The 12,356-nt window shown below is 47.5% G+C and overlaps 1 protein-coding gene across 1 annotated transcript in view; it reads left to right on the top strand.

Annotated features, from left to right (window-relative positions):
* The first annotated feature begins 6,701 nt into the window (after nucleotides 1-6,701).
* The window catches only part of grem2 (gremlin 2, DAN family BMP antagonist), a 28,502-nt gene continuing 22,847 nt past the window's right edge, over nucleotides 6,702-12,356 (top strand). Inside the window, exon 1 of the mRNA XM_033025460.1 lies at nucleotides 6,702-7,155. The gene's annotated coding sequence lies outside the window, so the exon portion shown is untranslated. The remainder of the gene's footprint in view (nucleotides 7,156-12,356) is intronic.

The following is a 12,356-nucleotide window of genomic DNA, read 5'->3' as shown; positions in this document are numbered from 1 at the left end:
GGCCTGGAATGCATTGCTTGGGGGTAATAGTGGAGGCAGATATGATAGTGGCATTTAAGAAGATTTTAGATAGGCACATGGGTATACAGGGAATGGAGGGATATGGATCATGTGCAAGTAGATGAGATCAGTTCAGCTGGGCCTCATGTTCCCAACAAATATTGTAGGTTGAAGAGACAGTTTCTGTGCTGTACTGTTCCATGTTCTATGCTCTAAACCTATTTGCACCCTCTCCAAAGCCATCACATCCTTCTTGTAAAGGGGCGACCAGAACCCCTCATCTCATGTTAGCCCATTTTGTTCAATAAAATCATGTCTGATCTTTAATCTCACCTTCACTTTCCTGCACTCACCCTATTTGCTTGGCATCTTGGTATGGAATATGACCAGAAATGGATAGACCAGTTGTATTGAATGTGAGAATAGTCAAGTAAGAGGAATAATTTATGCGGGGGTAGGGACATTAGAACGAGCCAAAAGATCACTTGAAGGGTGTGCGGCATTGCAGAGAGCAGGTGTATTGATTAAAGATTCAGATGCACTTTAGAAAGCATAATACCGTGTTGCATCACAGCTTGGTTTGGGAACAGTTCTGCCCAAGACCACAAGAAATCACAGAGTTGTGGATGTAACCCAGTTCATCACACAGACCAGTCCCCCCACCATTAACTTCATCCACACTTCACGCTTCTTTAGGAGGACAGCCAACATAGTCAAGGACCATTTTCACCCTGGTCATTCCCTCTTTTTGGCTAGAAGATACAAACGTTGAAACCAACCACCACCAGAGTCAGGAATAGCTCCTTCCCCTCTGTTATCAGACTACTGAATGATCATTCCATAAGCTAGGGTGTGGTCCCAAACCTCAAAACCAACTTCATTGTTTCTTCCCAGCTGTTATCAGGCAACGGAACCATCCTACCAACAACTAGAGAGCAGTCCTGAGCTACAATCTATCTCATTGGAGACCCTCAGACTATCTTTAATCGTATTTTACTTGACTTTATCTTGCATTAAACCTTATTAACGTTATTCCCTGCATCATGTATCTGTACATTGTGAATGGCTCAATTGTAATCATGTATTGTATTTCCGCTGACTGGTTAGCATGCAACAAAAGCTTTTCGCTGTACCTCGGTACACGTGACAATAAACTAAACTAACCTAAACTAAACTAAACTAAAAACTAAACTAATCTAAACACCTGGGGTCAGGATCGAACCCTGGTCTCTGGCGCTGTGAGGCAGCAACTATACCAGTTGTATCACTGTGCCACCTTGATTGTCGGTGAGACAGAAAATTAAGTCATATAAGTGTGGGAGGTTGTGTGCGTGGTGGGGGTGTGTGGTGGGGGGTGTGGGGGGAGATGTGTGTGTGTGTGGGCATGGGTGGGGGGTGTAGGCGGGGGGGTGTGGGGGAGAGTGGTGTGTGGGCGAGGTAGGAGTGAGCTCGGAGAAAAAACGGAGGAAGAGCCATGGGAGAGAGGGGGGCATCACGGGGGAGGGGAGAGGGGGGGAGGAGCCAGCAAGGGGGACCAGAGGGGTAGTGGCTGGAATTGGCGGTGCGATGGGGACTCACAGCGGGCGCTGGTCGTTCTCCTCCGCCGGGATCAGAGTCTCTGCTTTCCGTTTGGCGACATCGGCGGCATCTCTGACTCCGGGCTGGGTCTCTGACTCTGGGCTGCGTCTCCCACGCTGGGCCGGGCTGGGCAGGTTCTTCGACACTGGTCTGCTTGGGGCGGGACTGCTTGGGGCAGGGCATCTTGGGGCGGGGCTGGGCTGGACCGGGCTGCTTGGGGATGGGCTGCTTCGGGTCCCTCCGAAAGTCCATTTGGAAACCTCCGCCGTCCATCCTCAACTCCAGTAAATACGCAATGGTGCAGGAAGGGGTGGACCATCCCGGGGACTGACAGGGGATCAGATTTTTAGTTATGTATAGATAGATTTAAAATGCACGTCGGCAGGTACATGGATAGGAAATGCCCAAATGCAGTGAAATGGGATTAGCTTAGATGGGGCAACTTGGTCGGCATGGACAAGTTGGGCCAAAGTTGCAGGTAGACACAAAGAACTCCAGTTACTGCAAGCTTGCACAAAAACCTGAAGTACTGGAGTACCTCAGTGGCTCAGGCAGCATCTCTGGAGAACATGGGCAGACAATATTTTGGGTTGGGGGGCTTTCTTCAGGGTGATTGTAGTAGGGGAGAAGGCTGGAAAAGAGTAGAGGGGTCAGGACAAGTGATAAGTGGATACAGGTGAGGGGGATTTGATTGGCAGAAGGGTGGGAAATGGCGGTAGATAGAAATGGAGTAAAAATTGTAAATGGTGCCAGATAAGGAGGGAAAGGGGAGTGAAATGTGAAGCTATAGGTGGAAGGTGGTGGGAAAATGGGAAAGGGAGTGGGATAGATGGAGAAATTGTTACACATCCAGCTGGGGAACAGGGAAGGGAAGGAAATAAACGGGGGGGGGGATTCATACCTATAATTGGAGAATTCAGTGTTCATGCTGTTGGATTGTAAGCTACCTATGTGGAATATGAGGTGCTGTTCCTCCAGTTTGCCTGAGGCCTCACTCTGGCAATGGAGGAGGCCCAAACCAGAAGCGTCAGTAGGGGAAGGGGAAATGGAGTTCAAATGGTTAGCAACCATTGTAATGGTTGGTACATGGATAGGATTGGTTTGGTGGGATAAGGGGCAAACACAAACATGTGGGACCAGTGTAGTTGGGGCATGATTGTCAGCACGGGCAAATTGGGCCGAAGGGCCTTTTTCTATGTTGTATGACCATGACTCTAACTGGAAGATCCAACAGACTTTGGCGGATGGAGCCAAGCAAGTGTTCAACCAAAACGGTCGGCCAATTTACCGCCAAGTCGAATTCAGAGATCCTTTCCTCCGAAGGTTTGCTCCGATTGCACGGATACCAACTGCCACTGATTCGTTCTAATAGCAAGCAATCTCCAAACAGACGTGAATCGTGTTCACCGTTGACTTTGTGAGTTAACAGAAGTGGTCACACCACCCCCCTCCTCCCTTTGAAGATACCTCAGAAAGTGATTTTAAAACTGACAGGAATAACAACCCCGGAACGCTTGGATAGGAATTGACCGAGGACAGAACAAAGTGGGATCCTCGAACTTGTTTTTTAAGAGAAGTTCGAGTACCTAGTTGAGGCCCGGGTTCTGTCAACACTTGGTAGAAGTGTTTGAGTATTTGTTGGGGACGAGCGAGGCACTAAAGTCTACAGCTCGAAGATCGGACGCCAATGTCCCGCATCGGAATTTGTATTGCAACATGCCAGGGTTGATCTGCAGCCAATGGAACTGACAGAGGTCACATCGAGCACATTTCCGAACCAATCTTCCGTGAGAGATGGTTTAGTTTAGCAAGGAACTGCAGCAGATGCCGGTTTAAACCGAAGATAGACGTAAAATGTTGGAGTAACTCAGCGAGACGGGTAGCAACTCTGGATAGAAGGAATGGGTGATGTTTCGGGGCGAGACCCTGCTTCAGTTTAGCTTAGTTTAGAGATTCAGCGCGGAAACAGGCCCACCGAGTCCCCGCCGACCAGCGATCACCCCGAACACAGTTCTATCCTAAACACTAGGAACAATTTACAGAAGCCACTAAACCTACAAACCTGCACGTCTTTGGAGTGTGAGAGGGAACCGGAACACCCGGAGAAAACCCATGCGGTCACAGGGAGAACGTACAAACTCCGCACAAACAGCACCTGTACTCAGTGTCGAACCCGGGTCTCTGGCGCTGTAAGGCAGCAACTCTATCCGCTCCGCTGTGCAGTTCTCAGAGAACAATGAATGATGGGGGGGGGGGGGGGGGGGGGAGGTAAGGAAGTGCAGATGTTGGCATACAAAAATAAGGACACAAATTGCAGGAGGAACTCAGTGGGTCAGGCAGCATCTCTGGAGAATATGGGTAGAAAAAGTTTCAGATTCCCCAAGGTTCGGAGGGGTGGGGTGCAGCAAGAGAGAGATACAATCTCTCACTAAAACTGGTGCAGAAATGTATTCAATGTGACCTCTGTCAGTTCACTGTCAGAGATAGTTCTGTCTCTTTCTCTCTTTTTCTGTGTGTCTCTCGCCTCACATGTGAAAGGTTTAAGGAATTAATTGCACGCCAGAAGCCTGTCCAACATTCAACAGTGTTGCCGTTGATAAGATGCAGGGTCCGTATGTAAAATATAGTCGGGATACGCTGGCTTTCTTGCTGTTGAAAGATGTGTTAAACATTAGCGCACTGACACCGGGAGTGACATGAACGTGGAAGGAGAGGCATCCCATCCATTAGATTTATAAATGTGGTTAGAAGAATAAGTTCATTAAAAAAAAACCCAGCCACGAGTAATTTAGTTTGATATTCCGTCACTGTTAATTTAAATGTTATTTTACATTACAATGACCGTCTTCCTGTGTTTCCCATTAACAGATAGTCGTAGGTATGATACTAAACCTGAGCCCAACGGATTACCAACGCAAGCTATCTAAAAAAAGATACAAGGCGCTAGAGTAACTCAGCGGGCCAGGTAGCATCTCTGGAGAACATGGATAGGTGAGGTTTCGGGTCGGGACCCTTTTTCAGTCCACGAATGCTGATTGACCCGCTGAGTTACTCTAGCATTTACATATGTACATGCATAGGATAGGTTTAGAAGGATGTGGGCCAAACGCAGGCAGGGACTAGTGTCGATGGGGCATGATGGTCGCGTGGGAAAGTTGGGCCAAAGGGCCCGTTTGCACGCTGTGTGACTCCAATGGTGATTCCACCCTCCAATACCACTTTCCTGCACTTATATCTTAGCCCCTGATTCACCTAACATCTCAAACCAAGCCAATGCTCTGTGGGGGAGGACCACAGTCTCGAGTACTTCCATGGCGGGACATAGAGAGGGGCAAGGTCTGGTGAAGTCGCACCTCAAACAAGGGAAGGAAAATCACCCTAGGGGGGCTACATGAGTGGCAAGGCTGCTTGGTATAATGATAATGTGTGAACACTACATAATATAACACTAATGAATGTACATATAAACGCTGTGGATGTGGGAAGAGTTTTGCACTGTTCTTTAGCATGCAATTAGTATGATTCTGATTGTTTAGAAAATACAGCTCAAATTTTATCAATCTCTGTTGGGAATGAGCGGCTGAGTTTCTACGGTACACAAAAAAAGCTGGAGAAACTCATCGGGTGCAGCAGCATCTATGGAGCGAAGGAAAAAGGCAACGTTTCTACGGACCTATTTTGGGAATTCATATCTTTACTAGCCCCCTGGATGAACGTATTCCGTCCCATCTCTGCATCACATGGGCCACCCCTTTCTCTGAAACCGCCACTTCTTAGAAAAAAAATTATATGCATTTCGCGGCCAGGGCGAAACGCCAATTCGCGCATTTACCCTGTTGTTAATTCAGAATGTGATGCGTTTCAATGAATTCAGTGCCCGTTCATAGCCAGTGACTCGCGAACAAGGGGATCGCTTTCATAGTAATAGGAGCAGATTCGGCCCATCCTGTCATTCAAGCGTGGCTGATATGTCTTCCCTCTCATCCCCATTCTCCTGCCTTCTTCCCCAAACCTTTGATACTCTTACTAATCAAGAATCTGGCATTCTCCGCTTAAAATACCCATTGACGGCCTCTGTGTCTGTGACAATGTCTGTGACAATGAATTCCACAGATTCACCCTCATCCCCTTTCTAAAGGCACGTCCATTAATTCCAAGGCCGTGCTCAGAGGCGTTGTTTGAACGGAGGCAGAGTGGAGAGTTTTATTGCGGCCAGTGAGGTGTTTGTTAGCGGCACTGAAAGAGAAAGTGAGTTATCGCATTGATATCTCTGGGGTTAACACACGATCATTGATCGTCCAAGCGTCGTGGAGCGCATTAACCGGCGAGTTGAGGGACTCGCTGAAGCTTGGTGCCGCCAATTCCGAGGCTCTGTAGGCGAGGACCACAGTCTAGGGTCTTTCCACCGCAGGACATTGAACACCCTTCAAACAAGGGAAGGGATATCACCCCAGGGGGGCACATGGGTGGCATAGGTGTTTTGTTTAGTGATAGGTGGGAATCACCATAATGAATGTATAGACGATGAGAGTGAAGAGTTCTTGTAGTTTTTTTGTTTTTGTGTATGTATTTTTTTATTCTGAATAAAGTTTATTTTTGGAAAAAAATCGGAGATCACCTTCAAAAACGGTTCGGTATGTGGATCGGCACCGTGACGCAGCGGTAGAGTTGCTGTCTTACAGCGCCAGGGAGACTAGGTTCGACCCTGACCTCGGGTGCTGTCTGTGTGGAGTTTGCACATTCTCCCTGTGACTGTGTGGGTTTACTCCGGGTGCTCGGGTTTCCTCCCACACATTCAGAGACGTGCAGGTTTGTAGGTTAAATGGTCCCTGGTGTTGTAGGATAGAACTAGTGTAGGGGGTTGTCGAAGGTCGGCGCGGGCTCGGTTGGCGAAGGGTGTTTTTTTCTGAGCTGAACTAAACTAAACTAATGCCTCCTGCCAAGACGCTGATAAACGCGTGGCACAATTGTATTCCCATTTTAGTAGCGAATGTGAGAAAAGCGACACACCGCCTCTTCACAATCCAGCTCGGTGCCCAAACCTGCGTCAAATGACCGTCTGCGACCTGACCCTCTATTACTGGGAGCTTCCTCGCCTGCCAGTCTAGGACGTGTGCGCAGCGTGAGGTCCTTTGTTGGACTGATGCGATGGCATTCAGTGTGACCGTGCCAACTCGCTCACTCTCTCACCGTGCCACTTCAGAGTCCCGCCCGGGTTTGCATGCGCTTCTGTCCCCTACAGACAGCGCCGAAGGAGTTTCCCCTCCTGGGTCGTTGCTTGTGTAATATTAGTCAGAGGAGTGTGTGTGTGATTTGTTTTTTTGGCTCAGTGTTTGATCACAGCCAATCCGAGCCCCACACACTCTGATAACATCCACATGCAGAGTCTCTGATGAAGTAGAAGTGAGACTGAACGGCGCTGGCCGTACACCCAGCCAAGTCTGAATCTTTCTTCACCTCTCTATGTGTATATGGTATTCAGTCTTCCAACAAAACGAGGCAGTTCGCTCCTGACAACCTCACTGCCGATCAACATCCCCGGGTTTACACACTAAAGCAGCAACATCACTTCTGCAGGTAAGAACAATTACAAGCGACGTGTAACTCGAAAGTCTGTGGTATCCAAACCGGCCTGTGGGCTGATAGGGATCGTCGGTGTAAATTAAAGATTAACGTGATCGGTAGAATGATTCTCCAGGAAAGATGCCTAATCGCGGGACATTGTTTTATTTTTTCGAAAGCGCTTTGCTTCAGAGAGAACGTGTTCATTCACACACACGTACACACACTATGGATATATTAAAGTTGTTCCCATCAGGAGACTGTTCGAGGCCGGGACGGAGAGAGGACGGGGGGGGGGGGGGGGGGGGGGGGGGGGGGATTTATAAGAATTTAAACATTTTGAGGAAAAATGTACAAGGGGAAGTGAGGAAAATTATTCAGAGCCTTCTCTGAATTATTCCGTCTGGAGAACAGTCTCGACCCGAAATGCCGAAATGTCACCTATTCCTTTTCTCCAGAGATGCTGCCTGACTCGCTGAGTTTCTCCAGCATTTTGTGTCTATCTTCCGCGTAAACTAGAATCTGCAGTTCTTTCCTACACAAAATTAGTCAGGGGTTCGTTATGATCTAAATTCAGCCCGGGTGTGAGCAGAATGGAGACACAATGAACTGCAGATTTGAAGAAGGGTCCCGACCCAAAATGTTACCTATCCAGGTTCTCCAGAGATGCTTCTTGACCCGTTGAGCTACTCCAGCAGAGCGTGTTTTGGTAAAAATAATGGAATCGTGGCCGTTTACGAGGGAAGTGATTGAGGCACCGGAGAGAGAATTATTTGCAGGTCTATGGGGAAATGTTCGGTTGTGGAATTCAGCGGAGACTGTTGACCGAGCGGATTTTATTCAGCGCCGTAACCGTCTTATATCATTCAGCTGTAAACAGTTGTGTGCAATGCACTGCGGAGCAAGCTTTCGCGTATGCGCCCGGCAGCTGGGTTAACCTTTGAGTGGTACACTTTTCACCAACACGGACTCGCTCACTTTTAACGCGAGCCTGCACACGCAATGCCACTTACTTGGCTCTTCCAAGTGATATCTCAGTAACTTGAAATTGGATCAGTAAAGTACAGCTCCCAAGTGGGTTGAGTTGAAAGAGCTGGATAAAGTTATATATATTATATAAAGTTATATATATATATATACGTGTGTGTGCGCGCGCGCGCGTGTATATATATATATATGTATGTGTGTGTGTGTGTGTGTGTGTGTGTGTGTGTGTGTGTGTGTGTGTGTGTGTGTGTGTGTATTTATATACACACATAAACAAACACACACACACACACATATATATATATACATATATCCAACTATCTCAACCTATATATATATATATCTCAACTTGTAGACACAATGAACGCAGATGCTGGAATCTTGATTGTGACGCAAAGTAGTGGAGAGGAACGTGTGTATATACATATGTATATATCATTATATCTATATATATATATATATATATATATATATATATATATATATATATATATATATTTCACGAAGTGTTGGAGTGAGTCAATGAAACTCGGCAGCATCTGAAGTCCGGACCCGAAACGCTGCCCATCCATTCCCTCCAACCGCTGAGTTCCTCCTCCCCTCAAGAGAGCGACGTGGAAAGAAAGAGATGATAGATTCAGAGGCTTCAGCAAGGAACCGAGCCCTTCGGCCCAACCTCTCCATGCCGACCGAGCCACCCCATCTAACATAGTCCTATTTGCCTGTGTTTGGCCCATATCTCTCTAAAGTTCTCCTATACATATTCCACACACCTGTCCAATTGTGCCTTTTAAATGCTACTGTAGTACCAGTCTCAACTATCTCTTTCTTGCAGTATATTCCATGTGCCCACAACCATCTGAGTGAATCTAAGTCTATTCTCCCACGTTGGGTAAAAGACTGTGATTCCACGCTGTCTACTCCGCTCTAGTTTATACACCTCCATAAAGTCAAAATATGATGGTCATTGTCATACTGCGTAGAAACAGGCCTCTCGGCCCAACTTGCTCACACTAACCAATTTACCCCATCTACACTTGTCACGCCTGTATGTGTTCGAACCACATTTCTTGACTAGTAAAGGTGCCAGGGATCTGTCCCAATGAAGGATAGATTGAATGGCGGAATAGACTTGATTGACCGGTGCTCCTGCACCTTATGAACGTATGAACATATCCCTCTCAACTTATCCTATCCATGCACCTGTCCAATTTTTTTAACGCTGTGATTGTACCTGCCTCAACTAACTCATCTGGCAGCTCGTTCCACACACCTAACACCCTTTGTGTAAAAAAAAAAGTGGCTCCCCGTGAACTTAGTAAATCTTCCCCCCCTTCCACTTCTCACTTTAAACCCACATCCTCTGGTTCATGGGGAAACAATCCTCTGCATTCACTCCGTCCATTTCCCTCGTTATTTTATACGTGCTGTTTTTTTGTGCCGGGTGGTGGTATCTTTGACCACTGAAGATGGAATTTTGGAAGTCGAATTTAGAGCTGATGATACCCACGTTGGTGGTGAAGACTTTGATAGTCGTATGGTCAGCTATTTTATTGCTAAATTGCTAAAGTACCAGGAAGACATTTACTGCTAACAAGAGTTCGCCGCCTCGGCACTGCATGGGAACGCGACCTCCACAAGGTAATATGTTACTGAGAGAGATTTTCAGAGAATTGCACTCGAATGTTGCAATCAGTTGGCAGAGTGCTTGTTGCGCGGGGTTTTGGGCGATGAGCCTGTCACACAGACACACAGGAGGCGATGGTGACCGCCGCTAGAGGGCCGGTGGGAGAACACACTGTCTCCGTCCTGTCATACATCATGATGAGGGACTATTAACTAGAGTAATTCAGCGGGACAGGCAGCATCTCCGGAGAGAAGAAATGGGTGATGTTTCGGGTCGAGACGGGTCTGAAGAAGGGTATCGATCCGAAACGCCACCCATTCCTTCTCTCCAGAGATGTTGCCTGTTCCGCTGAGTTACTACAGCTTTTTGTGTCACTTCGGTTTAAACCAGCAGTTCCTTCATACATATGGACTATTAACTATTAGCTGTTGGTGTAAACGGCCATCCACAGGTCCCAGGTACAATCCGGCTAGCAGAAGCGACCCGGACACGATCAATCCTGTATCTAACTAAACACAAAGTACTGGGGGAACTCAGCGGGGTCGGGCAGCATGCAGAGATAAGTCTGAAGAAGCGCCCCGTCCCAACGGCGCCTGTTCATTTCCCTCCACTGGTGCTGCCTGGCCCGCTGCGATCCTCCAGCTGCCAACAATGTGCCGTTCCTTGCGTCTCCAGCTATCGACATGCGGGCAGGGAGGAATGGAAGCGAATGAAAAGGGACGATAGGTTTGTTTTTGCTTCTGGGAATGGTTGTCGACTGGAGCGCACTGTCAGTGGTGTGTGAGGAGGGCTTCAACTTTAGGCTTTAAAGCGGAACTTAGGTAAGTAATTAGAGTGTACGGGCTACACAGCGGTAGAGCTGCTGCCTCACAGCGCCAGAGACCCGGGTTCGATCCTGACCTCGGGTGCTGTCCGTGTGTGGAGTTTGTACTTTCTCCCTGTGACCGCATGGGTTTTCCCCGGGTGTTCCGGTTTCGTTCTACATCGCAAAGGCTTCGGGTTTGTATCTCCAATGCTGTATCTTTAAGAAAATATAGTGGGGTTGGGAGTGGAACCAGCTGTATCTATATTACATAGAGCCCGTGGGTCAAATGATTACCTCGAAGATGGACACAAAGTGCTGGAGTAACTCAGCGCGTCAGGAATAGGTGACGTTTGGGGTCGAGACCCTTCTTCAGACGGAGAGTCAGGGGAGAGGGAAACGGGAGACATGAATAGGTACATAGAAAATATATAAATGAAAGATATGCAAAAGGACAAATCAAAGCCAGCAACGATGACCAAGGAATGGTGGAGCCCACATTGGTCTATTGGCTGTGGAGGAGGTGATAACGAGTGAAACTCAGCAGGACGATAATGATACTATGTGTTTATGAAGGAACTGCAGATGCTGGAAAATGAAAGGTACACAAAAATGCTGGAGAAACTCAGCGGGTGCAGCAGCATCTATGGAGCGAAGGAAGTAGGCAACGTTTCGGGCCGAAACCCTTCTTCAGACTGATGGGGGGTGGGGGTGGGGATAAGAAAAGAAAAAGGACTACGGTATGGGGGGGGGGGGGGGGGGTGCAAGGGTTACTTGGTTGCCTAAGGTGCTTTAAACATTCTGTCCGAGGTTGCGCTGCACTTCTTCTTCTTATCGAGTCCACACACAAGATTAGAAGTTGTTCAGCCAGAGCTGAACACACTTCTCGGCATACGCACAATGGTGTCTGTCTTGCGCTTCTTGTGCGTCTTGTGCGTGGTGGTGGAAAGATTGGTTGAAACAGGGCCGCGACGTGAACGCTCTTTCCTTGACCCCTGCGCTGCACTGTCCGAGGTGCTAACTCCATGCTACTCTGTTCGCAAGTAGAACCCATGCTCTTGGGCCAGTATTTATGCCTCAACGAGCAGATGATCAGGTCTTTATGCTTTTTCTCTTGAACGCCGAGGCTGAAGGGAGACCAGATGGAAGTATATACAATTATGAGAGGCATAGTTAGACAGTCAGAACTTTTTTTTCGCAGGGTGGAAATGCCACTGTACGAGGTAATTCAAGAGCTCTCATGAGGTATAGGAGCGTTTTTCCAGAATTTGAGTATAAGCTTTTTTCCCGTTATTAGCCCGTAATTAAATAAATTATTTTGGAACAAGTTCAGGGCTACCTTCCATTATTCCAAAGATAATCCATTCTGCTTTTGGTATCAGTTTTATTTTAAATAATTTTGTGAAGATTTCAAAGATTTCGGTCCAGAATTTTTGAATTTTTGAATTTTTGAATTTTGAACACTACAAACAAGACAACACACAAAGTGAAGTAAGTTGCTTATAATACACTGAGGTGCAATGAAGGCCATTCTGTAAAGTCACCTCTTTCTCACCACCCACTATTTGGGACGTGAAATTGAGGCCTGAGTCATAGGGTAAGTTACTACCAGGTTTGGGCTCTATTCAGGGCTACTTCCCTGCACTTTGCTCTCAGTCCCGCCATGGAGTCACTCCTTCCATCCCAACTCAGTATGAGCCCAGCAGAGAGACACCAACGTGAAAGGGAGATGTCTAACTGGGTTCCATTGAAGGAGAGATTTGTGGTGGGGTGGGTGGGGTTATATGGAATGAGGTGCCG

The sequence above is a fragment of the Amblyraja radiata genome, chromosome 8, assembly GCF_010909765.2.
Source record: "Amblyraja radiata isolate CabotCenter1 chromosome 8, sAmbRad1.1.pri, whole genome shotgun sequence".
Classification (NCBI taxonomy): domain Eukaryota; kingdom Metazoa; phylum Chordata; class Chondrichthyes; order Rajiformes; family Rajidae; genus Amblyraja; species Amblyraja radiata.
This window is presented reverse-complemented; position numbering and strand designations above follow the sequence as displayed.